Source organism: Falco cherrug, chromosome 4 (genome assembly GCF_023634085.1).
Source record: "Falco cherrug isolate bFalChe1 chromosome 4, bFalChe1.pri, whole genome shotgun sequence".
In the NCBI taxonomy this organism is placed as follows: Eukaryota; Metazoa; Chordata; class Aves; order Falconiformes; family Falconidae; genus Falco; species Falco cherrug.
Window position 1 is genome coordinate 32,586,607 of NC_073700.1, and position 23,295 is coordinate 32,609,901.

At 39.1% G+C, this 23,295-nt stretch overlaps 1 long non-coding RNA gene across 3 annotated transcripts; it reads left to right on the top strand.

The window, feature by feature from the left end:
- Positions 1-1,280: 1,280 nt before the first annotated feature.
- Positions 1,281-21,790, top strand: LOC129736033 (uncharacterized). 3 transcript variants are annotated; one of them, XR_008732178.1, is made up of 4 exons: positions 1,281-1,432; positions 1,536-1,720; positions 12,656-19,261; positions 19,630-21,790. It is a non-coding gene; the product is annotated as an uncharacterized LOC129736033 (long non-coding RNA). The 3 variants fall into 3 exon arrangements; XR_008732179.1 differs by having other exon boundaries at positions 12,656-12,783; positions 19,033-21,790; XR_008732177.1 differs by having other exon boundaries at positions 12,656-21,790.
- The last annotated feature ends 1,505 nt before the right edge of the window (positions 21,791-23,295 follow it).

Consider the following 23,295-nt stretch of genomic DNA (forward strand, 5'->3'; position numbering starts at 1 on the left):
AAATCAGTAGGGCATATTCTAGGGAGGCACATATTCTGTTGCAAGAGCTAGTTTATTTTAAAGTCTTCAGTATGAGATCAAAACAGCAAAGAGTATTTAAAAGAAAAGAGAACAATAGATAGGACTCTGGAGTAGACCATGAGACTGTCAATTCTGCTGTCCTACCTCTGGCATCAACAAACTGACAGTGCTCCAGATAAAGGGAAAAACATACCCAAACAATCCTCATTAAACACCTGTAAAATAGATAGACATGCAAAGAGGAAAAATTCTTTCCTGTTCCCTGTGGCAAGCAGCTTATATTCTCAAGTATTACATTTGATAGGCCTTTTTTTAGCTTGCATAACCACACTGTCCATAAAAATATCCTGAATGTATAATGGAAAATCCCTTTGTAATTCCTAAAATGATGGGGGTTCAGCAGAGTCTTAATGGTATTTCAAAAGCATTTCTACATAAACAGAGGTGGAATGAGATTACATTATATTTAACAAGCTTACTGCATGGCTTGTTGGTTATATTTTTTTCTTAATTACAGGTGCAACCCTGCAAAGTGCTACACACTGACCTCAGACTAGCAAAACCTGTTCAGCACTTTCTTAATCCTAAATAGTTAAAAAATTCGTATGTATGTTTAGGGCAGACACGCCAGAAAGATTATCACCACGCAGGATTGAGCTCTAGGAAACTACTTTGGTCTACTGTGTTTTTTCTGCACAGCTTAAAACAAAACCTTGCAAGAAAAGGCCCAATTCATAGAAGAAAGAACAAATGCTTATGGAAATATAAATAAAATGCAAGGTACATTCCATGTTGGTGGCTTTTAAGTATATATCAAATCAAAAGGGATATTCTCCTCCAAAAAGGTCACACAAAATTGCCACAACTGAAAAAGGCTCACAAGAGTCTTTGAGGCAAGGAGTTCATCAGGCAGCAGCCCAAGGCACTGGTTAGCAGTTACTCAACCATAGCTAATAAAAGATTAGGTGGGTATATGAATTTAGCTGGACTATAAGTACCCTCATCCAAATCTGTAGTGTAAAACTCAGCCAAGCTGCTCCTCAAACACTACAGCTGTTGTTTCTTACTTCAGATCTGCCCAGATGAAGGTCAGCCTCCATGTAAGCAGAACAGAGCACCGTGGCAACCATCACACAGATCACACTAGATAATCATCAAACAAACAGTTTGGAGACTAGGCCATAGGATTTCCTTTGCCTCTGCCTACCCACCCACCCACACCCTACCACAAATACATTCTAACCATGAAGCTACAGAGACACATTTTCCTTCATGCTTCTTTCTCTTACTGTTCTTCTTCATCCAGAGGTGAAGAACACCCTTTTTCACCTCAGCAGAAAAAGCCTCATTTGAAGAAGCTACCCTAGGGGTGGAAGAAGAGGATTTGAGCTCTGCTAGGCTATTACAGGCAGTAAGTATGGGTAGCCCTTTCCTTAATTTTACATTGTGCAGCAGTTGGGATTTAAAAGGCAAGAGTAAGTCTTGCTCAGTTGTTTGAAAGGTTTTTTCTTCAGACATATGATGAAGAAAAGGTTTCAGGTGAAGAACCCCAGCTGGACAGCATGCCATCCTGCAGAGCAAGGCTCACTGAGTATTCATCCTTAGGATCTCACAGGGAGGGTTCTAATGTTCCTCAGCACTGTGAAGGGAACCTTTCACAGATCCAAAGGCCTAGCATCTTGAAGGATCTCACTCAAAGGTAGGAATTATGGACTTCTTTTTTCTTCTTTAAATGCTAATTGTTGGGAACATTTACAGCTGGCTCTAAATAAACACAGAAGGCAAATGGCATTGCAAGCTGTGTGTTTGTGTTTGCACTGCAGAGGAGCAATGAGCAGATTGGCAAGTTTTTCCTAAGTGATCTTGAAATGGAATAACATTGATGCCACATGCATTATGCAAAAGTGGATGAATTGATTAGTGGATCACAAAATTCCAAAGACCCATTATACAGCTTTCTTTTAATAATTAAGCACAGGAAAATGTACTACTCCTGCAAAGCTAACTAGGATCATCTTACTTAGAAGATTCACTGTGTATTTCATTGCCAAAGAAAAAGCTAAGCAGGTTCTCATTGACTTGGGGCGTTGCCCTCAGTTTCACAGGCACTGTGATATTTATTCAAAAATATCCTCATCTAGTGTCAACAAGCATTGGCCTCCCCACACCATGACTGTTCAGTGGGACCTTTTCTTTCTCAAGGATTTGGCAGCAATTCATTTGTGAGTGTGAGCAGGGAACGCAACTGATTTGTTTTTCTAAGCATTTCCCAAAGGTTCAGGGTCAGATTTTGTGCTTTATTTCTTGGCAACAGTATCATACAACCAAAAAAATTCAAGCAGTTGGCAACAGAGAAAATATTTCAGTTTGATATTTTTTTTTTTTTTTTTTACCCAGAACTGGCAATCAAGCCATAAGGAGTTATGTTAAAATTCAGCTATTTAGATAGAGTCCTTTTCATATCAGCTTTCCTAAAAGGTTCAAGTGTTGCCAAGTTTTAAGAAGCTATGTAGTAGCCCAAGGAATTGAATTACTTAAAGCTTAAAAGACAGAGCTATTAACCAGCACCTTTCTGACGCCAGTAGGCTTAAGGAAGCCAGTACACATGAAAGAGTGACCCTACTTGTCACTTCAGCAACATTTTTATGAAGGCACAAAAATGAATGGCACAGCCTGTATCTTCCTAAAAGCTATTTAGACTAAATAAGTATTGCCATTTTTAAAGATAATTCCTTCAGAAACACACACCATATTTAAAAAGAATTCACCTAGCTATAAAAATAAAAGAAAAATGTATCAACTGCATTTCACTAACCAACAGGTCCTTTAATAATCTCAAAGTACAACAGGGAAAAAAAATTACATGGGTACAACATTACTTCTAAAGTTACTAACCTGATCTCTGACAGCGAACAAGATTTGGAGGGATTTAAAAGATTTTCTGTATTTTAGAAGATCTATGTCAACATTGAGAAGAGTTGGTGTCTGTGTTTTGATTTCTCAATTAGCTTTTTCTTGAACTTATTGTGCATCAATGTATTTCAGTTTCTCATCACCTCTTAATCAGATTGCTATCTTATTACCTGATACAGAAATAAAATACCCACAGAAATCAAGTCAGGGCAAAGGGTCAGGAGGGGTCAGTCCTGGATAACTGGTATGTCTGTCTAACTCGTATCAGGGCACGAGATCATCTTCAAGAAATGAATCTGAAGAGTCAAAAAATGGACTCATAAGGGAAAAGGATTTTATTTAACTCAGCCAATCAAGCTGCATTAATTGGTTAAATAACTACAATTACCTGAAGTTTGCCATTTCCCATCACTATTTTGAATTTTCAGGAAAAGAAGCCAAATGAACTGTCCTGATGTTTTTGGATAATATTCTCTCTAGTTTTCATCCAGCTCTATAGAACAGGATATTTAAATCACAGCTGCTCTTTTTCTTTTCTTCTAACAAATCAAGTGCAAAGATATACACGGCTGGAGTCTGTACAGATCACCCTTTCCTCTGGGGATTTTTACGCATGTTCAATAACCTGCAAGTAAACCATTTCCCATGGTTGAGGATCATACAAAGGATACTTCTAAGTTTTTGCCCTTCCATCGGCATCTATTTTCATGAAGCATGTATGAACTTAAATACCTTGGGCATATCTGCCTCTCCATCAAATGTGGCTTAAATCAACCCCTAGGTTCAAAAGTTATGAGGCAAGGTGTTAGTCTCCCACATACACACTCAGAATGTGACTGTAATCTCATTTCCTTAAGGATACACCAAAGACCAAACTTACAATAACATTGCATGTATAACATCTATGTATATCAGCCACAGGAGACCCTGAGACTTGATGGGGGTTTTCCATAGCACTGTTGAAACAGTTTTTTCCCCACACACAGTTTTACTGAAAGCATTTTCATTACTAACCCGGAGCAATCTGTTGTTAATACGCACTGCTGCAAGGAGACAACTTCCTAAGGGATTGAATTTAACTGTAATGGCAACAGACCTGTGAGAGAATAAGCTGAAGACTATCTCACAAGTTGATTCACTGAATTATTTCCAGGATGTTCTTATAATCTAGCTTTGGGGTCTCTTCTGAAGGAGAAAGCTCTTTTCAACAAAAGAAAATAAATATAAACCCCCTTCTGTGCCTTCCTCCTTTGCCTCATCAGTAGCAACAAAACAGAGCAGCCACAGGCCAGCACTGTTATATTTACTTTTACAGAAAAACATCACTGCAAACTGTAGATATACAGCACTAAATCAGTTATCTCCTTCTCTTCTTTTTCAAACTTTTGTCTTACATTTTATCCTGGTTTTGGCTGAGATAGAGTTAATTTTCTTCCTAATAGCTGCTGTAGTGCTGTGTTTTGGATTTAGGATGAGAATAATGTTGGTAACACACTGATGTTTTAGTTGTTGCTAAATAGTTTTTACACTAAGTCAAGGACTTTTCAGCTTCTCACACCACCCCACCAGCAAGCAGACTGGGGGGCAGCACAAGAAGCTGAAAGAGGACACAGCTGGGACAGCCAACCCCAACTAACCAAAGGGACATTCCATACCACATGGTGTCATGTTCACTATATAAACTAGGAGGAAAGCTGGCTGAGGGCCACTGCTTGGGAACTGGCTGGGTATTAGTCAGTGGGGTGGTGAGGAATTGCACTGTGCATCACCTGTTTTGTATATTCTTTTATCGTTATCATTTTCCCTTCTGTTTCTGTCCTATTAAAACCGTCTTTATCTCAGTCCATTAATTTGACATTTTTCCCCCCAATTGTCTCCCCCATCCCACTGCTGGTGTTGGGGGCGTGGGGGGGTAGTGAGTGGCTGTGTAGTGTTTAGCTAGCTGTCAGGTTAAGCCATAACATATTTGCACACATAATTACACCATCCACTTTACCAGATGTTTTGCTCCTGTAATCTGTGTGAGTTCTCATTGTTCAGCAGGAGAACAAGGGACAGAGCACTCCCATCATGTCACAGCACGATCAGGTTCAGAATGAAATTAAATATGTCCGTTATCCTCCCACTCCCTCCTGTGCTATGATGCATGTGCTCATTTCCCCAATGCAAAAGGCAGTTCGACCTGCATGGAAATCAATTTGATTGTAGGACTTTACAGGCCTGTGCTGGAGGACTTATTCACAGTTTTTTACTCCAGAAGCATAAGCCAAGTAAAAATCCCCTTCTATTTCTCTTCTACTTAACCCTTTTCATGCAACTTTAGTGGTCGCCTGTATACAGATGTGCCAATTTCCAGCTGGAGAAACTTCAGCTCAAAGCTGTTCATGCTGCTGGAGTCTCAGTACATGACTGTAGTAACCCTGGCATATTTGAATATTTGAATGCTTGTGTTTCTTTCTTGCAATGATTTTTTTATTTAGAAAATTGTTAATTATAGAAAAAAAAAAAAAAGAACTCAAGACTTAACAATAAAATCTTGGAGTAGAAACAAAGTATTCATTTGACCAGAAGCAATTGCTTCATTACTATTTTCAGTTTAAGAATAACAACAGCAAAACCTCCAGGTTGTTTTGGGTTTTTTGTCCTGTGTAAAGACACAATTCTTTTCAGGATGGCAGCATTTTTCCCAGAACATGAAAATGGTTTCCCATGCCCTCTGAAACACCACCTCTCCTGGCTGTTTAAAGTTAAGCAGGTGCATAAAGCTCACTGATTTCCTCGTAACCTGAGCACAAGTAGGATGCCTTGATGAAATGCATCCAAAATGCTTCTTTACAAGAATCCCATGATTATGGAGTACACAGGCTAAATCACAATGAAATGACTGATGAACAAGTTAACCACCAGCTTTATAAAGAAAGAAAAAAAAGGTAAAAAAGGTCAGTATAAATTCCAGAGGTCCTTTATAAGCTGTAATTAATTATGTTATGGGACTCTAGTTGCTTCCAGCAAACTAAATGTTACAGTGCCCATAATAATGCATTTCATATGTCATTCACCTTTTGATTAAAAATTGGTCCTCTTGTAAGGTTATTGTTTTCTGCCCTGTGACCCCAGCTTCTCTACTCTCAAACTGGAAATTTCACATGTTGCTTTGTTCAGCTATACATAGGGAAAAGATGATGCCACTTTGCAGAGCATGTTCAGCATTTTGACAATGGAAGAAAATGCAGTGTTTGGAACCTCCATCTCAGAGGGAATGGAGTCCCAGGTATGGACAACTTCAACTGAAGTTTTTCCAGCCTTCTGTAATAAAAACATAGATGGACTTCTCCTTTGCTGACAGCAAAAAGTGATAATCAAAAGCTGAGCTGACAGACACCTGTCAGGCAAATGAAAGAGAAAGGTGGGGAGTTTAAGCCCATTAAACTCATTGGTTTGTGGAATAAATCTGGATAAGACAACACAAATAGCAATTTTTTGTGGCAGGTCAGCTTTTGAAACCACTGGCAGTCATATCCATAGCTGGTTCACTGCCTAAAAACTCAAGCTCTCAGCCAGAAATTCTTATCCTACCCTATCCAACACAATTGTTACTTGTGTTACCAGCAATTGACATGAGACTGTGATGCAGCTCAGCCACTGTGGTGTTTGTCATCAGGTTATCATCTCAACGACACCAATAAACCTGATTTAAGAGTGCAAGTCTTTTCTTTCGTTACACGTTTCAATAAAGAAAAGTCCCCACTAGAGAGTAGGAGGATGATGAAAACATGGAAGAGTTGAATGACTGCTCATACTTCCTAAGAAAAGTTTGAAATAAAGGTGGTGTTAGATATGGGAGGCTTGATTTTCATTTTAAACTAGTAACAGATATTGTTTCATGTTTTAAACAGCAGTGATGTTTAACATTAGCAGGGAGTTTCCAGGCAAATGAAAGACAGAATATAAGTATGTGCAGTGGGCGGATACCTAGAATCTGGGGAGAGTGTGGCATGTGCGATAATCACCAAAATCCACCTGCTCTATTTCCTGCTGTAAACTGGCCAGGTGAACTCATCACCTTTCTCTGCAAGACTCCTTGACCACCATTAAAGGTCATGTAGTGCTGAAGTCTGGGCAGCTCAGGCCTAGTTACAATTTTGAGAAACTTTATTCAGTGGTTTGAAGTGCTCATACCCGAGGAAAAATTTCAGCTTGCTGGTGGAGGCCCACTATAACTAAGGAGAAAAATAGCATTGTGGGAACAGTGCCAGAAGAGGAGATTGGTGCTCATACAGATTTGGCCTGAGAATGTCAAGTAGCTTCTCTCACCTTCCCATCTATAATGCTGAAATGAGTGTTACCAGAATTACAGGGACGCTGTGAAGTGAAATCCACACAGGTTCTAAAAAAAAGCACTTAGAGGATTTCAGCTGGAAGGCATGCCAGAAATTAAACACTTTTTTATTATTTTTCTCACTCACTCAAAGAAATATCTGAGAAGAAAGCCAACATTTTATAGGACTTATAAAAACATGAGAAACCTGATTCATTTCCCTCTCAGGTCAAAAGGAGTGTTTTCCACTGGCTGCCATGTGAGCAAGATTTGGACCAAAAGGCCTGTAACAATTCCTTGTAAATAAAGTCCCTGAAACAACTTACAAGTAGATGGCTGCTATTTGCCTTGGCTTTCACCAACCTTTCACTACGGACACAAGAAGAGGAGGATAATGAATCTGTCCAGAGATAAATATCTGCATACTAATTTATCTTCCTCTGTTAACACTGAGAGAAAGAACGATTGGTAATTTTGCGGACTGAATTTTGTGGGCTCAAGTAGAATCAGAAAAACAACACTGCACAGGCCCATCTGTCTACGAAGAAGCTTCTCAGCTCCAAAGAGATGAACACTTCAAATCACTTCTCTACAGTATCTTCAAGTACCACACTTCCACCTCACGGTACTTAATTGTTTTAACTCACTTTAGCTGATTTCAGAAGTCTGGTGAACTAGAGGATATGTTTACATTTCAGATGCAAGTTTATTTCCCAAACATTGTTCTGCCAGCACTGGAAACAAAAGCCCTGCTTTCTGGAAGTAGGCCAACCTCTCAGTACTTGAACTCCATTCACAAAGTGCTAAAGGAAGTTCAGCCACTGCATATATTTGCTCTGAATAGCTTTGCTGCTATTTCAGCTGGAAAAGACTCTACATGATTTGAGTATATATCGAATTAACATACTCTGCATTGTCCTGAAAAGATATCACTGCCCTGTCACACGCATTGTTCTGCTGCATTATCTAGGGAGTTTTTCTGCCTGAAGAAATATTTGTGCCTCCTACTTAGATCCTGCTTTAGCTAATGCTAAAAATACAAGTAGTTGTTATAATGGTATTAATTGTTCCCTCTTCACCTCCATCACTCACCTACAAATACAACAAAGCAGCATCTCAGCATGGAATGCACATTGCCTATGTAGAATGGGATCCTTGAGGGTCCTCCAAATGCCTCCTGACAAGAAGGTCAGAACAGCCACTCTGGATCACACCAAAAGCCTACCCAGCCCAGTTCCCTGAGTCAGTGTGGGGGTACTCAGTGGGGACAGTACTCAGGGAAGACCCAGACTGGGGCCACCACCTGTCACGAAAACACTCACAGCAGAGTAGGCAGCTGGGTTCAGCCACCTCCGGGAGAACCAGCAGAGCCAAGGCTGGAGATTAAAGTGAGTGAGTTGGGAAATTTACATGCTGCAGGGTAAGGACCACACCCCAACATGCTACCACTTCGTGGAAACAGTCCTTAGAAGTGCTTCTTCTCCTAGAAAGCAATACAATCACTGGGATGCTGACCTAGCAGCTACAGGCAACATGGTGGGGGCTGAATGAACCCAGGGAGAAGCACAGCCTCCACCTCCTGGGCAAAGACAAGCAGAACTAGCCCTCCACAGAAAAGATGGGGATGATTAGGACCAGCATCAGCTCCAGCTCATGAAACCCGAAGATTTCCCATCATTTTTTACCTCCCCTCCTTCCCTCTCTCCCTTTACCTCGTTTGGGTGTAACCATATCACTCAGTGTTGCTAACATAATGCTTCTGTTATAATAACAACTACGTTATTAACTAACGTTAATAACTAACTATAATAATAACTAGTTATAATAAATAACTACGATTGTTTTTTAAAAGGCGCTAATAGCCAGAGCTAATAGCTCAGAAAGAGGATAAAAACAGGGTAAGCATGTGATGGTGTTTCCATGGAATACTGCCCAGCCTTGAAAAAGCAGCACCTCAGCAGCAGAATCTCTGGGCTTAGGAGCCTTCAGCAGACATATTTGCTCTCATGAATTTACCTAGTCTCAGTCCCATGTAGGTACCTAAATACATTTTAGAACAAGTCTGTGTGACTAGTCATGATACATGGAGGCTAAGTGACACTTTTCAAAAAACCAAATCCTCTCTGCACCCTGAACTAGACAAGATGTCCCATTCGGGTCTCCCTTCATCAAGTTAAACCACATGCAGACCTCTAATATACCAGCGGGCAGAGACAGCCACTCACTGGGATATCACCACACAACCCAGTGTGGCCAGAACCACAGGTCAGTTCCCTTCTTCAGCTTCTATGATTCTGTAACAACCTAATTTTTACCTCCATTTGAGGTAAAACATACAGGAATGCTTTCACTGTTAAGAAAAAACACTGAGACAAACCCAAAATATCTTCCTAAAAATGTTTCAAGATTTCTGACCTGCATTCTGTTTTTCCTATAGTTAGCTATAAATTAAGCCTGCCTGTGAATTTTGCTGTTTTATTGATTCATGACTACAGAACGTGTCTTGAATGTAGGGGACATAAAAGGATTAGTGATGAAAAGGAAAACACATATAACATTTTTCAGTGTCTTAAGTTTTAATCACCAGGAAACAAAAAATAAATGAGCTATGGGTATTGTATAATTGCAATAAATTTTGAGAAATGAGTAGTGTCCAGAGCAAACCAATTAAGTTTAATAATTTCGTGCATCAGAGACTGGGAGGATGGGAGGAGTGGGATAAATCTAACAAATTACTGATGAATATAAAGTTTTTAACTGCAAAAAACAATGTTTAAATTAATATGACACACGATGATACTTCTGGCTGCCTTTCTAATTGATTCTTTTTGTTAAATCAAGAGGAACTTATGCACAATAAGCAGTTGGTGAGCGGCTATCCCCTACACAGGGATAATAGTTAACTTTAGCCAGGCACACAGTAGCTTATTGATAAAAAAAAGTCTCTTTGTCAATTTAGTGGGGCTTTGCTCATGGGTTTTCTAGTTTAAGGTCCTATGTAACAGCAAGCAAAGGCCAAGGGATCACAGTACTCTCCAAAGCTAAGAGCCACCAAAAAATTTAACCACTATTTGGCTCATATGCATTACTTTTCCCTCCAAGTGAAACCGGGAGCAAATGCAATAAAAGGAGAGAGTCAGGTACTTTTCTCTATTTGCTCATTAATTCTTACACACATCACAGTAAGTATCAAGCCAACAAGAAGAGTGGCTTACATTATAGCATTATCCAAGCAAAGCAATACTTGAAAATCCCATTGCCAAATGTGAAACATTTGATTTCATTAGGTTCCACATTAGAGCCCTGATTTTCAAATCACTTCTGAACTGAGAAGCCAACTAAGAGGGCATGAGAGGAGTCTAGATGTATAAAACAATCATTGCTTTACACAGAGACAGACAAGGAACTTCTGACCTCCATTCTACAAAGTTTGTCTTTAGTATTAAAATGAGCAAGTCCAATTGGCTAATTCTTTTAGCTACTTTCCTAGCTGTCCAGAATTTATTTTTTTATTATTTAAAAAAATATGGTAAACATCTATCTTTTGATCATAAACAGAGTGTAACAATTCAGAGGTGTCAAGAACACACGTGGAATATCACTCAGAAACTGCCTGTTCGACTCTGTGAGGTGTCCAATGACAATAAATTATATGTCAGCACTCATAATCATTTCATTCCTTGTACATCAAAGGGAAGGAAACTCAGATATCGTGAGACCAGAACTGACAATCAGGAAATCCTGTCAAGTTCTATCATTCTATCTGCCCCGTTTACTGTCCTTGAACACAAAGTGGAAGATCATTTACTGTAACATTATTTGGAAAAGTAACAGTGACATTTCATTTCACCCTGGGCAAGCTCAGGAGCTCGGCAGAGCTCAAAGATATGGTGCCTTCACAGAAGAGAATCGTGTTTGTGGGCACAGAAAGCCACACAAAGGTATTTTCAACTTCTGCATTATCCAGCAGGTGCTACATCTCATTCCAGCAACTCAGTCAGAAATTCTTTGTGTAGGGGAATAAACATTGAAAAAGATGCCTTTCCTCCCCTTGCTCAACTTGTAAAGAACTTCCCACCTAAAGAATGCATTTGGTCCTTCTTGAATACTTTACTTTTTTCTAACGGTTTATGAGAAAAGAACACCATGTACATTAGTGAATTATGATCAAAAGTATATAAACAAAGCAAATTGACTTTATATTTCCCACTTTACAGAAGAAACAGCTGAAACCATCCTTTCAGCATATAATACAACATACACTACTCATCTCACCTTGCAGCTCATAAAACCTTGTATAGATCACTTCTTTAGCAGAATTTCACCAATAAATCACTGCATATCATTAAGTTAATTACTGTTATAAGAGAGATTAATGAGAAAGTTACTAGACCAAACCTGGAATTCAAATTGGCCTACTTTAAGAGTTAACCATCTTTCCAAGAAAAAAAACCCCACCTATGGCAATATAGAGAAATATAAACTCCAACAATTTATGTCACAGTGAGAAATCGGAAAGTTGAAGGACCAGGGTGGATCCCAGAGGCGTCTCAAGCCACACTGAGTGTTATTCCCCAACATCAGAGTTGCAGAAGAAAGGAGCCCACCCTTTTCAAAACCTAAAAGGGTTGTTCTCTCAAAGCAAGAGGATCATTCTTTTAGCCATAATTGTTCAGAGTTGCATCCCTGTCAACCCTGTAATAAACTGAATTTTATCAGTTCAGGTCCTTGCATACTCCTGCTTCTAGATTCAAAGCTTTTCAAAAGGTTTTACAAGTGAAATTAGTTTCAAAACCTGTTAAAAGGAGTATAAAACAGGTTGTGAGGAGGTGCAGCTGCCCTAAGCACTGGAAAAGAGGTCATGAAGATTTCCTGATCTATGTTGGAAATTATCTCTAGACCATAAGGGTAATAGTAATTAAAACAGGACACAGACTGTGTCTTTTAAAGATGAAGAGTCCTCTTCACATCTCAGAGAACACGATGCTTTATTTCTACTTACCTATCTATGAAATACTTCAGGCAAAGTAACTGTCATTAAAAAAAGAACAGAATCAAAAAATAGAAAGTATGTTGATGGTGGTACCCAAACAAAACATTGATTGACTTAGAAGAAAGAAACAGGAATCTCTTTACAAGAAAAATCATGTGTTATTTTTATCCTTCCACTGAACTGTGCTTTACATGTAATAATGCCTATTAAGTCCACATTACTCCTCCATACCCAAATCATGTCATTTTTTTTTGCATTTACATCAGAGAAACCAAAATTATTATGTATCTTAATATCTAGGTACGCAAGATCTGTGAGTGCAGACTGTATTTAGGTGCTATTTTGAGGAAAAAAAATATATTAGGAGCCTTTATATAATTACAGCTAATTAAAAACAAAACTTTTGAAAGACTACAGGGTTCTCTTCATGTGTGGGAGGTCCAGAACTGAGAAAGAAGGGGATGCCTAGTCACATTAGGATGCTAACAATGGGAAGAGAAAAGTGGAGCCAATTTCTTTATGGTGGAGCATGGACAAGGTACGCTGTGGTTTTTCTCAGCTAAAATTAGACATTACCTTAACTACTCTTTACTTTTACGGTCTGTGTTAATTATTTAGCATACAGGACAAACTTCATTTTTGCATCCGAGTTCAAACACACAACAAGAGGGGAAGTTCCCCATTGTTCAGCAAATTCTCTGCTTCCTATTGTTGTGCAGTGCTGGATTTTGATTTTGCAAGTTACAGTATCTTAACCATTTTTCACTTCACCTTTCATTTTATAGCTTCTGTTATGTGTTAAGGAAAATGTTTCTTTCACTGAAGTAGCAGCAAACCAGCAGCTCCTGAAACTGCAAGATAAGAATTCTCACCTGACTACTCATAACGAATGAGACATGCGTTGCAGAATTCACCCATTTTACTCCAGGAAGAGAAAATGTGTGCACTGGGAGACAGAAACAGAAATGAGACATGCTGGCTGACCTTGGGCAAGTCACTTCACTTCTTTGTTTCTCTTTGCTGCTGTTTTCCTTGCTACCTTTAGTTTGTCTCATCCAATTAAAGAAACCTGAAGCAGGAGTGCTCTTTGCATTGTCAGCATATCTAGCCAATAAGGTGGTGACCTCACTTGGATACAAAAGTAGTAAGTAATAACCGTGACGACAGTTTACAAGTGATGCTCTGCATTTCTAATACTCTGGCTAAGAAATGTTTCAATAACTTATTAAAGTATACGTGTAAATTCTTCTTTACAATGGAAAGCTGCTCTTAACTCTTGTCAGCTTTAATAGAACTTAAGAGCTTAGATTTTCACCCTGACGACTTCTCCTGTAAGGCTGTTGCAGAAGTCTACTGCTCCACTGATCTGAGAAAAACTCTTCTAATTACAAACCCAAATGCACTCTTGGACAACTCTCACCCTTCACTCTTACACCAGCAAGGTCTGCTCCTCTAGTGTTCATGCCTGTGCTGTATTTAGAAACAAATCACAACTCTTCTAGGCCTATGTTTTACTAGGTGAAAGAGGTCAAACTCTCCTCTGAGTTACATGTTAAGCCTCCATTAGAACCTCTGCTTTGAGCTCTAATCCATCACCCATGCAATCATTATAACCTAATCCTGGACTTCAGCTCCTATTAAACTAGGTCAAAAATCTTTCAGTTCTCTATGGCCAGACTGGCAGGGTGACCAACTTTGCATCTCCATACACTTCTCCTCAAAACAGAAGAAAGGGGACTGTGTCCTTGCTCCTGAAATCCACTGCTCAGTGCTGTCCTTACCTGCCAGCACTCAGCACCCACCCCAGGAAGGGAGTAGAGAGAAAGCTCCCCTTTCAGGATATGCTCTCTTCCTTCCAGCTTGTGATTGTCTGCGTAACTGGGTCTAGGGTACAGAAGTTGTTGGGACTGATGGCACAAAAAAAAGCACAAAGAGCCAAGAAAGAAACTTCAGCTCAGAGGAAAATACTGTCCCATGTTATATATTTGTAGTAGGAAGGATGACTTTCAAATGCCCATCAGAAGAAAATTTATATTATGATCTTTTCTTTCTCTGTCCTTTCTATTGACAGCATATCACTTTCAAACATCCTAATTTTGCTGGGTGAAAACATATGCCCTTTTTAATACATTTGCCACACATAAGCCTTGTTAATTTAGGATTAATGTTGCTGAAGTAATTAAAGTGACCTTATGCAAAACACATGACTATAGTTTCATAATGAAGTCCTACTGGTTATCTGTGGGGCTAAGTTCAGCCTAGTGGTATTAACAGTTGGGCTGGCTTTAGCTTTACAGCTTCAGAGGTCTCCAAAACTCACTTTAAAATAAAGGTCTTCCATTAAATCTTCCAAAGACAAATAAATGTCAGTTGGTTGTTCCCAGCAGCTAACTGTGAGAAGCACAAACTCTTCAGTAAGGCTTAGAGAGTCAAAGATCAGACAGAAACCAAGGATGCAGAAATCATGGTATGTTCCCTCTTAATTTCAACAGCCACCAAAAAAAGGTAAACAGAAATGATTCACTGGGTAGAGGTGCACTAAAATTGCTATCAGATACATATTGTCACATATATTAACTTTGAATTTGGTATGAATATCTTTGCATCTAAAAAAAAAGATCAAAATAACTCTCCACTATACTGCAGAACAGCACTTTTAGCATGAGAGAGAATTGTTTAGCAAGCAACTGCTGCCAGATCAATAATTTATCAAGTACAAACTATGGTTATTTTCATGTGGCTTCTCTAGTAAAAAAGAATCTGCTGGGAAATTTACATTAAAAGAAACTTCACAGAAAACCAAATGCTACTGCATGGGCAAGGACATAAAATACAACAAGTTGTTTTGTTCAATAACACTTTGGGTTGGTGGTCATTTAAAATGCTTTTCATACACAAAGCCAAAGATCAAAGTATTAATGGAAACAATTGCACAGCACAACTTGAGAGCACCACAGCAATCATTTGCTAAGGCTAGAAAGTTTACTTTAAAATCGTGATTACACCAATAAAGCCCTACCAATTTTCATACTGCAAAATATTTTGACCTCCCAGGCTACTACCTAGGATTACTGTACCTTCTCCTAGGAACAGGATCACTGTTTCAAAGAATTCCCTCTTGAAGATACAAACATCAGCTTTGTCCACTTTTGCAGCTGACACAAAGAAGCCCATTCAATAAAATAGTGCCTTTATTTGCATATGGTTTCCAAGGACTTTGTTCAAAACCAGCTCACAGCATAATAAGTGTCATCTGCTTTTCTCCTGGTCATTAAACCTGTACTCATTCACTGCATACAGCACCACCTTTGTTCACCTTCTTGGTATCAACAAAGCCAAAGAGGGATGGACTGACCTCAAAAGGAGGCTACATTATTATAAATTTCAAAGCAGGGGTATTTCAAAGACTGTTGCCTAGGGTCACTTCTGATACAAATTCCAGACATTCATGTTGAATTTTGTAAGACGCTGCTATTCAGTCAAAGCCAAGTTCAAAAGAAGCATCCCGTTATGTGATATGTATGCTATTGCCTGATACAGAAGTCATTATGAAAAGAAGTGTACCCAGCAATGCACTACAGAACAAGAACCAGCATTGTACAGTTTTGCAATTAAAAGGAAAAGGGGTTTCATCTTTTCCAGCAGTTGCCTGCATAGATCGAGGGGAACAGGTATCTGAGTTATGGGATACTGAGTACCTTGCACCTGACTGGGTGACTGGCTGCAGAAATGGAGATGAAACCAGAACAAATCCTAGCTGCACAGACTTCACTGCTAGAAGAATGGTATTTGTGAAAAGCACATTTCTGCATATACACATTACAGCATCTATCAAAATAATGCTGTTGAAGTAGAGATGTCCTCTCCATACCTGTACACAGACAACCTCCGCACAGTCCAGAGCCCCTCTTTCCATCCCAGGTCCAGAGCAAGATAAAAAAACCTTGCTCCAGTGAGCCGTTTCTGATTTCTACTTGGAATTATCTGGTCAGGTTTTACAGCCATCCATTGCACTGCACTACAATCAATGAGTAGATCCTTGAACTGTAACAATCATTCCTAGTCTCCTTCAAATTCTTTATTAATATAGACATAATTAAACTGCTAAAACATAAAGACACAGCTTCTTTCTCACTTACAAATTCCCCTGAAGTATCTTGCAAAAATTGATGCCCTGAGAGAACACTACACTTGCTTTTCTTTTTTGTTTTTCCCCTCTACCATCTAACTTTAACACACAAGACATGTAACAATGCCTGGGGCATCATCCCTGACTCCGGGAGTCTCCAGGCAATCTGCAGCCTCTGTGGTTCTGTTACAGGTGAGAGATGAGCAATAATAAAGGAACATTACAGTGTAGAACCTTCGGGGATTTTGCAAAGAGATCAAGTAAATAACTTTCATAAGCTTTAGAAGGAAAAAAAATCCCTCCCTACTACGCTTCATCTCATCAGGTTTCAGGATTGAATAAAACGTTCACAGTGAAACCAAAGTCTCCCCAAAGCTCATCTGGGTTTGCAGTTTTGCTACTAAGTCATAACTCAGCTAAGACTGATTGAAAGCCCAAATGTATTTGAAAACACTTGGACCCACTTTCAAAGGACCCTGAGCTGATGGAGGAGTTTGTGCCTAAATTTTGGTGAAATTTAGTTATGTATGGTTTGGTACTGTTCAAAGATGATAGTGAAATTACTTCATATACAATTTCACATCATTGTAGTGAATATATTTATACAGCTGTAAGGCCTTAAAGGTGGATATTGGTGGTAACTTGAGGGTGAATTGCTTGCAATGAGTACATCTTCATATTTTTCCTGTTAAGTGCATTATTTTTTTTGTCTTTATTGCAGTGTCACATAAGATCCTATTATTTTAGGTACTGCAAAAGCACCAGTGTGAGTCCTTGACTCATAATTTTTATTTTAAGTTGTGGAAGAACAGAATGTCTTTTAAAATAAGTGATGCTGAATAAGTGGCCATTTCAACAATTCTCCATTAGGTCAGAAACTGCTATTGCTATTGTAAACCTTCTCAACATGGATCAGTGTCTAATAAATGAGAGTGTTCAGGGGGTTTTAACTTGCATTGGAAAGCTTACAGCATAAGCAGATATCTTAGTATGTTTTGCTTTGTTAAACATTGTTCTGATTGCCTAATGCAAAAAGCATTTTTTAAAAGGTACGTAAATAGAACCCCATTTGCAAAAGAAATTATGAAGGTTTGGGGTTTTTTTCCTCTTTTGCTTATCTGCCTTATGATTTCTAAGAGGTTTGACACCAAACTTCAACATACAACACTGCCTAGAGAATACTGGCTCATCTTTCGTGAGATGAACGTGCTGACAACATTAACTTCCCTTGACAGAAATAGGTGTGCAACAAACCCCTAGAAATTATACTGCAAATATATCCCTAAGAATCCTTCAGATTTCCTAAAGTAGAGTGGAAACTAGAGATATGCTTAAAATCCCAAAAGTAATGTGTATTGTCAGCAAACAGGCTAAACTGCTACTTCATGGGCAATGCAGGTAAAGCGCCCCTAAAATGACTGTACCAGCAGCAAAAAAGTAACAGTTACAACTTATGTCACATCACATCAAAACAGGTCAGATGATGCATTTTGTGGGGTTGTTTCACATATGACCCTACAAAATCACATGTCAAATGATGGATAAGATGATTTCTCAGGAAGCAGTATGCTCCAGGTAAAGCCAGGATTAAAGTGAAGGGTCATCTTCAACAAAGAAATATGTGACAGGATGAGATACCTTTTTCATTCCTCAGTCAAGCATGCCACTACGTAGATAAATGGTAAAAAGATACAAAATAACAGGAGTAATCAGAAAAGTCGTCAAAACAGAAAATACCTGTCCTTTTTCCTCAGTTTGGCTTGGAGTGAAAACAAGCTCAAACCAAAGAAAATTTTGCCTAAATATTACTAAAGCATTGTAGACGGCAGTTGTAGATCTCGAACAGCCTATGGTTATATCCTTTACACCAAAGACAAACTGCAATAGGGGTAGGGCAAAGTTTGTAGGAAGTTGGTTCATTTTCATTAGTCAAATACAGTTTGCAAAGAGCATCCAAGTTTCAGGATACAAGCCTTCTTCAGTCATTCAGACCTTCATCCAACTTTCACTCCCTTTTAGACCCTAGAGCATCATGCACTCTAAAAGTGTACTTCAGACTGGGTCAGTAAAGTTTAGAGGCATAAAAAACCCTTAAATTCAAAACACTGAACAAGAAATGGTGGCCTTTTCTTCAGGCTATGACCTAACAACAAACACCTGGGCTGTTTTAACTACTGAAGACATGCAAATTAAATTCATCATTGTTCTAAAAACTAACATCTCTCCATTTTAGTACACAAGAATAATACCCTCTTCTAGTTCTGTGAACCAACAGCTAACCATCTCCCTGCAACTGGAAACAACAAACTCTTAGTTGGATAAAACCGTGTTTTCATACAAGGGAATGCAAGCATAAATCTAACATCTGAGAAAAACTAATTCAACCAATTCAAATAAAACACTGTAGGAACAAGAGATGAAGTTTAAATAAGTGCTCCTCACTCAGTCATCACAACATACTCTGTCATCATTAATTCTAACATGATGATGTTGCCAAGGTGAAGCATCATCTTACCAACAATTACCTCTGCTATAGGGTCAAATTTCTTAGTTTCTCATCTCTTAGGTACTACATTTTAAGACTAGATTTTTAACATGGATAATAGACCTGCACAGGAGCAGACAGCCTGAAATTCCTGCTTCACAACCTTTCCACAGGTCATCAGCCAAGGAGAGGCTGACAGAGGCAGGGGAAAGGCAGACCCTGGATTATATATACCCTTTCACTAGACATGAAGGGGCACAGACACATTTGGGGCTGTGACAGGACATTCATCATCCTGCTCCTGGAGAGAAAGAAGAGCCAATAATTGCTATTAAAAGAGGTACCTTGGAACACAAGCGGCTACCACTCAGGCTGCAGGTGACATTTGTCTGCTTATTCAAGGTATGATCTAACCCACAGTATTCACTCCAGTCCTATTTACCTTCCATAATGACATCAGGGAATCTTGCTCATGTCTGCAGAAAACTCTATGCCATACCACCAACACCTTACAACACTAATGTTGGCAACAGTATCAGCTGCAGGATGCTTGTAAATGCAAAGCTGGTTATCAGCTCAAGAGTAAGCGAAACCAAATTAATCATATATAATACACACACACACAGAGTGATTAAAATGATATGTGTATTGGACAGATGTGTTTGTTTCTCCAAAGAAAACAGTATCCCAGGACAGTTATTAAAAACACAGAAAAGCCAATTGTCTTTTTATTACTTTCTATACTAAGGCCTTCTCCATTGTTCTACTAGGTCCAGGACCGTTTCATCTGAATGAACATGGAAACTAAAAATATTTACCTGCTCCTCAATGCCAATGTGAATTTAATCATAAAACTAATTGCTTTCATTTTTCTGTTATAAACTCTTGAATTTGCTATAGAGGTTACCACAGTGAAAATTTTCTGCCAGCAATGAAGTCCAAAAGGAAATGGTCTGTGTTGTTTCTTGGAAGAAAATTGCCTTTAGAAAAATCCTATTTCTTTGCTAAAGTATCAAGGAGATATGTGGTTGAAGAAAGAGATGTATAGCTTTTGAGATTAATCATTATGATGAATGAGAGAAAAGCTGAAGGCTGCAAAAAATCTCCATAAGTATATCTCCACTTACTCTCCAATAATTACACCAGTAGCTGCCATCTTCACTGTTTCTATGTAGATTCTCTCCCTGCCAACCTTGGCCCCTAAAGAAGTGATGTATAACATCCAGCTCTACTCAAAAGTCTTAAATTGCTGGCAGCTGCAAGAAACACAAATTACAATCAAAATACCATATTAAACTATTTCCAAACACCTTAGCCACCCATAGAATGTTCACTGTTTACCAAATAAGCAAGAACTGATAAAAACAAATCTTTGAAGTGAAATACTGATCTTTTTTAACCTTAGAGTCAGCAATTGATACAGCCTGTGCTAGTTTTGGCTGGGTTTTCTTCATAGTAGCTAGTATGGGGCTGTGTTTTGGATTTGTGCTGAAAACAGTGCTGATCATACAGGGACATTTTCATTATTACTGAGCAGTCCTTAGAGTCAAGGCCTTTTCTGCTACTCATATCACCCCACCAGTGAGTAGGTTGGGGGTGCACATGAAGCTGGGAGGGGACACAGCCAGGACAGCTGACCCCAACTGACCAAAGAGATATTCCATACCATCCAACATTGATGGTATGTTGATGGGAAATAGTGAATTAATTTCTTGTGTTACTTTGCTTGTGTGGGTGGCTTTTGCTTTACCTATTAAACTGTCCTTATCTCAACCCAAAAGTTTTCTCTTTTTTCTAATTCTCTCTCCCATCCCACCAGGGGTGAGTGAGCAAGCAGCTGTGTGGCACTTAGTTGCCACCTGGGGTTAAACCACGACACAGCCTTGGAAAGATACACTCCTGCCACGGTATCTCATTATTTCTTTTGATGTGTTATCATATCTTTATGGAGTGGTGCTGGTTCCAGTCAGGAAATGCAGATTTGGAACACAGTATTGCATCTGCTTAAATAGAAGCTGAGCATACACAGCACATATAAATAATTCTAGTGCTAGGATTTCGGGAAAGGATTTGCGATGACGTTTGAAGAAAGGCACCAAAGTCTATAAATGCTGCATTCAAACATATAATTTTCACAGCTTTATAATTTCCTTGAAGTATTTTTTTCCTAAACATTTTGTTACATACCATGTGGAAGATGGTGATCATTAAACTGTGTGTTAAGGAAACTCACACAGCTTGTAAAGCCCATTGATACACATCTCTGAAAGAGTTAGGAGCCCCAGATCTCACATCAAAAGTTTCACTGGACTTGAATAACAAGAGCATGTTTCACAGTACATTAGCATAACACTGATTTAGGAGGGACAATCACACCACTTAGACTGACATTTTGTAAAACAAACAACACTGGATTCCACCCAGAGAAGCCACTGTTAACCCCCCTGATCCATGTTTACTTTCTAGGAGGATTCCCACCACCTTCTACAGCAGCCTGCTCTAATGGTTAATCACTTTGGCTGTTAAATAAAATGTGCATCTTGTTTGTAATAAATCTGGACTTAACATCAGTTCAAAGAAAGGGAAACGGGAGACAGTGCCAACATACTTGTGAGGAAAGCAAACAAGCAAGAGGCAATCTGGCTGCCTTGGCAGAATCTGTTTCTTTTATTAAAAACAGAGAATTAGAGGTAATTCAGCTGCAGCATTATCCAATTGCAACGACAAGTTGAGGACGGGTTACTAACATCCATTGTATCAGATCTAAGTGGTCATACTGTTCGAAGAGAAATTAAAATGTGAATTGAGTAGGGTCTAGGAAGTCAAGTGCAGGAATAAGTAGAACTGATAGTTAATTTAATTCAAGCTCCAACCTAATGAAAAGACAGATAATTGGAGGTAATGAAGAGCCTACCAGTGGTAAGAACAGAAGCTTACACAGGCACGTAAAAGTACTGCTTGTGTACTTTGTTGAACATGGGTTCCACAGTGCTCAAAAACAACAGCAGCAACAAGGTAAATCACAACCCTGATGCCCAAGGAGCTCTCAGACCTGCAAGTCACACACACTGACCGTCACACACAGATCTTAAATGGCTCTGGCTGACTTACAGAAAAAGCAACAATGAAAACAGCCACAGTACAGTTAACAGACTGAAGGAGGACTATTTCTGGTATCAGTAATCCCTACTGACCACCTGCCTACACATTGTCAGCTGACAATGTTCCGTTCACCTCCACAGAAGCAGAGTATCCTGTAGGGAGAAGAGAAAACCAAATACTGGGAGTGAATAAATAAATAAACAAACAGGAAAGCTGATAAAACACAGAAACAAAACTCATGTAACAGACAAGGAAGAGAAAACATGAACAGGGGAAAGAACTAATGCAGAATTTTGTCAGCATAGAGAACGCAAAATCTGCCAGAAAGAAAGAAGCAATGTTGCAAACGCAGGAAAACCAGGAGTTATAAAGGATGAAAAACTAGAAGCACAGTTAAAGCCAAAGTAGAGCTGTTAAATGAACAGTCTCTACCTACACCCTTGCACAGAGATTGCTGCTCACCAAGCTGTGAGCAGCAAAGCGTTTCCAGACTCTTGAACTAGTTTTACAAGGATAAAGCCTCCTATAGTCTTTGAAGAAGTGGAATTACCCATTCAGTTTGTTGACAGGAGAAAAGGAGTTCTCTAACAGTGCGATGGGCTTAAGGGAAGAATCATGGAACCATCTGGAAACTCAAAGGAGGGCTTGTTTTGTTACCAATATAGAGACCTCATTGCCATCTCATCTGAAGAAATTACTGTGAATGACAGGCTAGAGGCTCACATATAAAGACATCCCTTAGTTACAAAGGGCTTATGAGACTATTTATACCCCAATTTTGAGCACATCTCAGAAAGCTACTGTCACAAATGGTCTCATTATGCCACTGCCAAACAGGAGCACAATAGGAGAGTTACTACCCAGAGCCTAAAACTTAAGTAGGTGCAAAAAACAGCAGGTCTTCAGAGAACAGAAGGGGGGAAAGTGACAGGAATAGGGCCACAATTTAGAGTTTAAGTCCCTGTGAAGCTAACGGAAAGACTATTCATTTATTTCAACAGACTTTGGATCAGGTCCCTCACTTCTGAAGAGCTTTGAAGTTGAAAAGTGTTAGATGAGCACTCAGAATTTTTATCAATAGAAAAATGTGGCTGAAGAGATGTATATGAGTGTCTTTCTAATTTGCTTGAAAAGGTCAGAAGATCGAGAAGAATGTCAGCACATAGGAGGTGATTTAATGGGATTTGAGGGGAACACTTCAGACACAAAGTGTGAATAACACATGAAAAAGGAGTTGAGCATTTCTTAGAAGAGCTTGTGCACTATAGATTCATCAGGACTATCTAAGAACTGGTCAAAAAGCAGACGAAGCTAAATCAGGGTGTTTTTCTAAC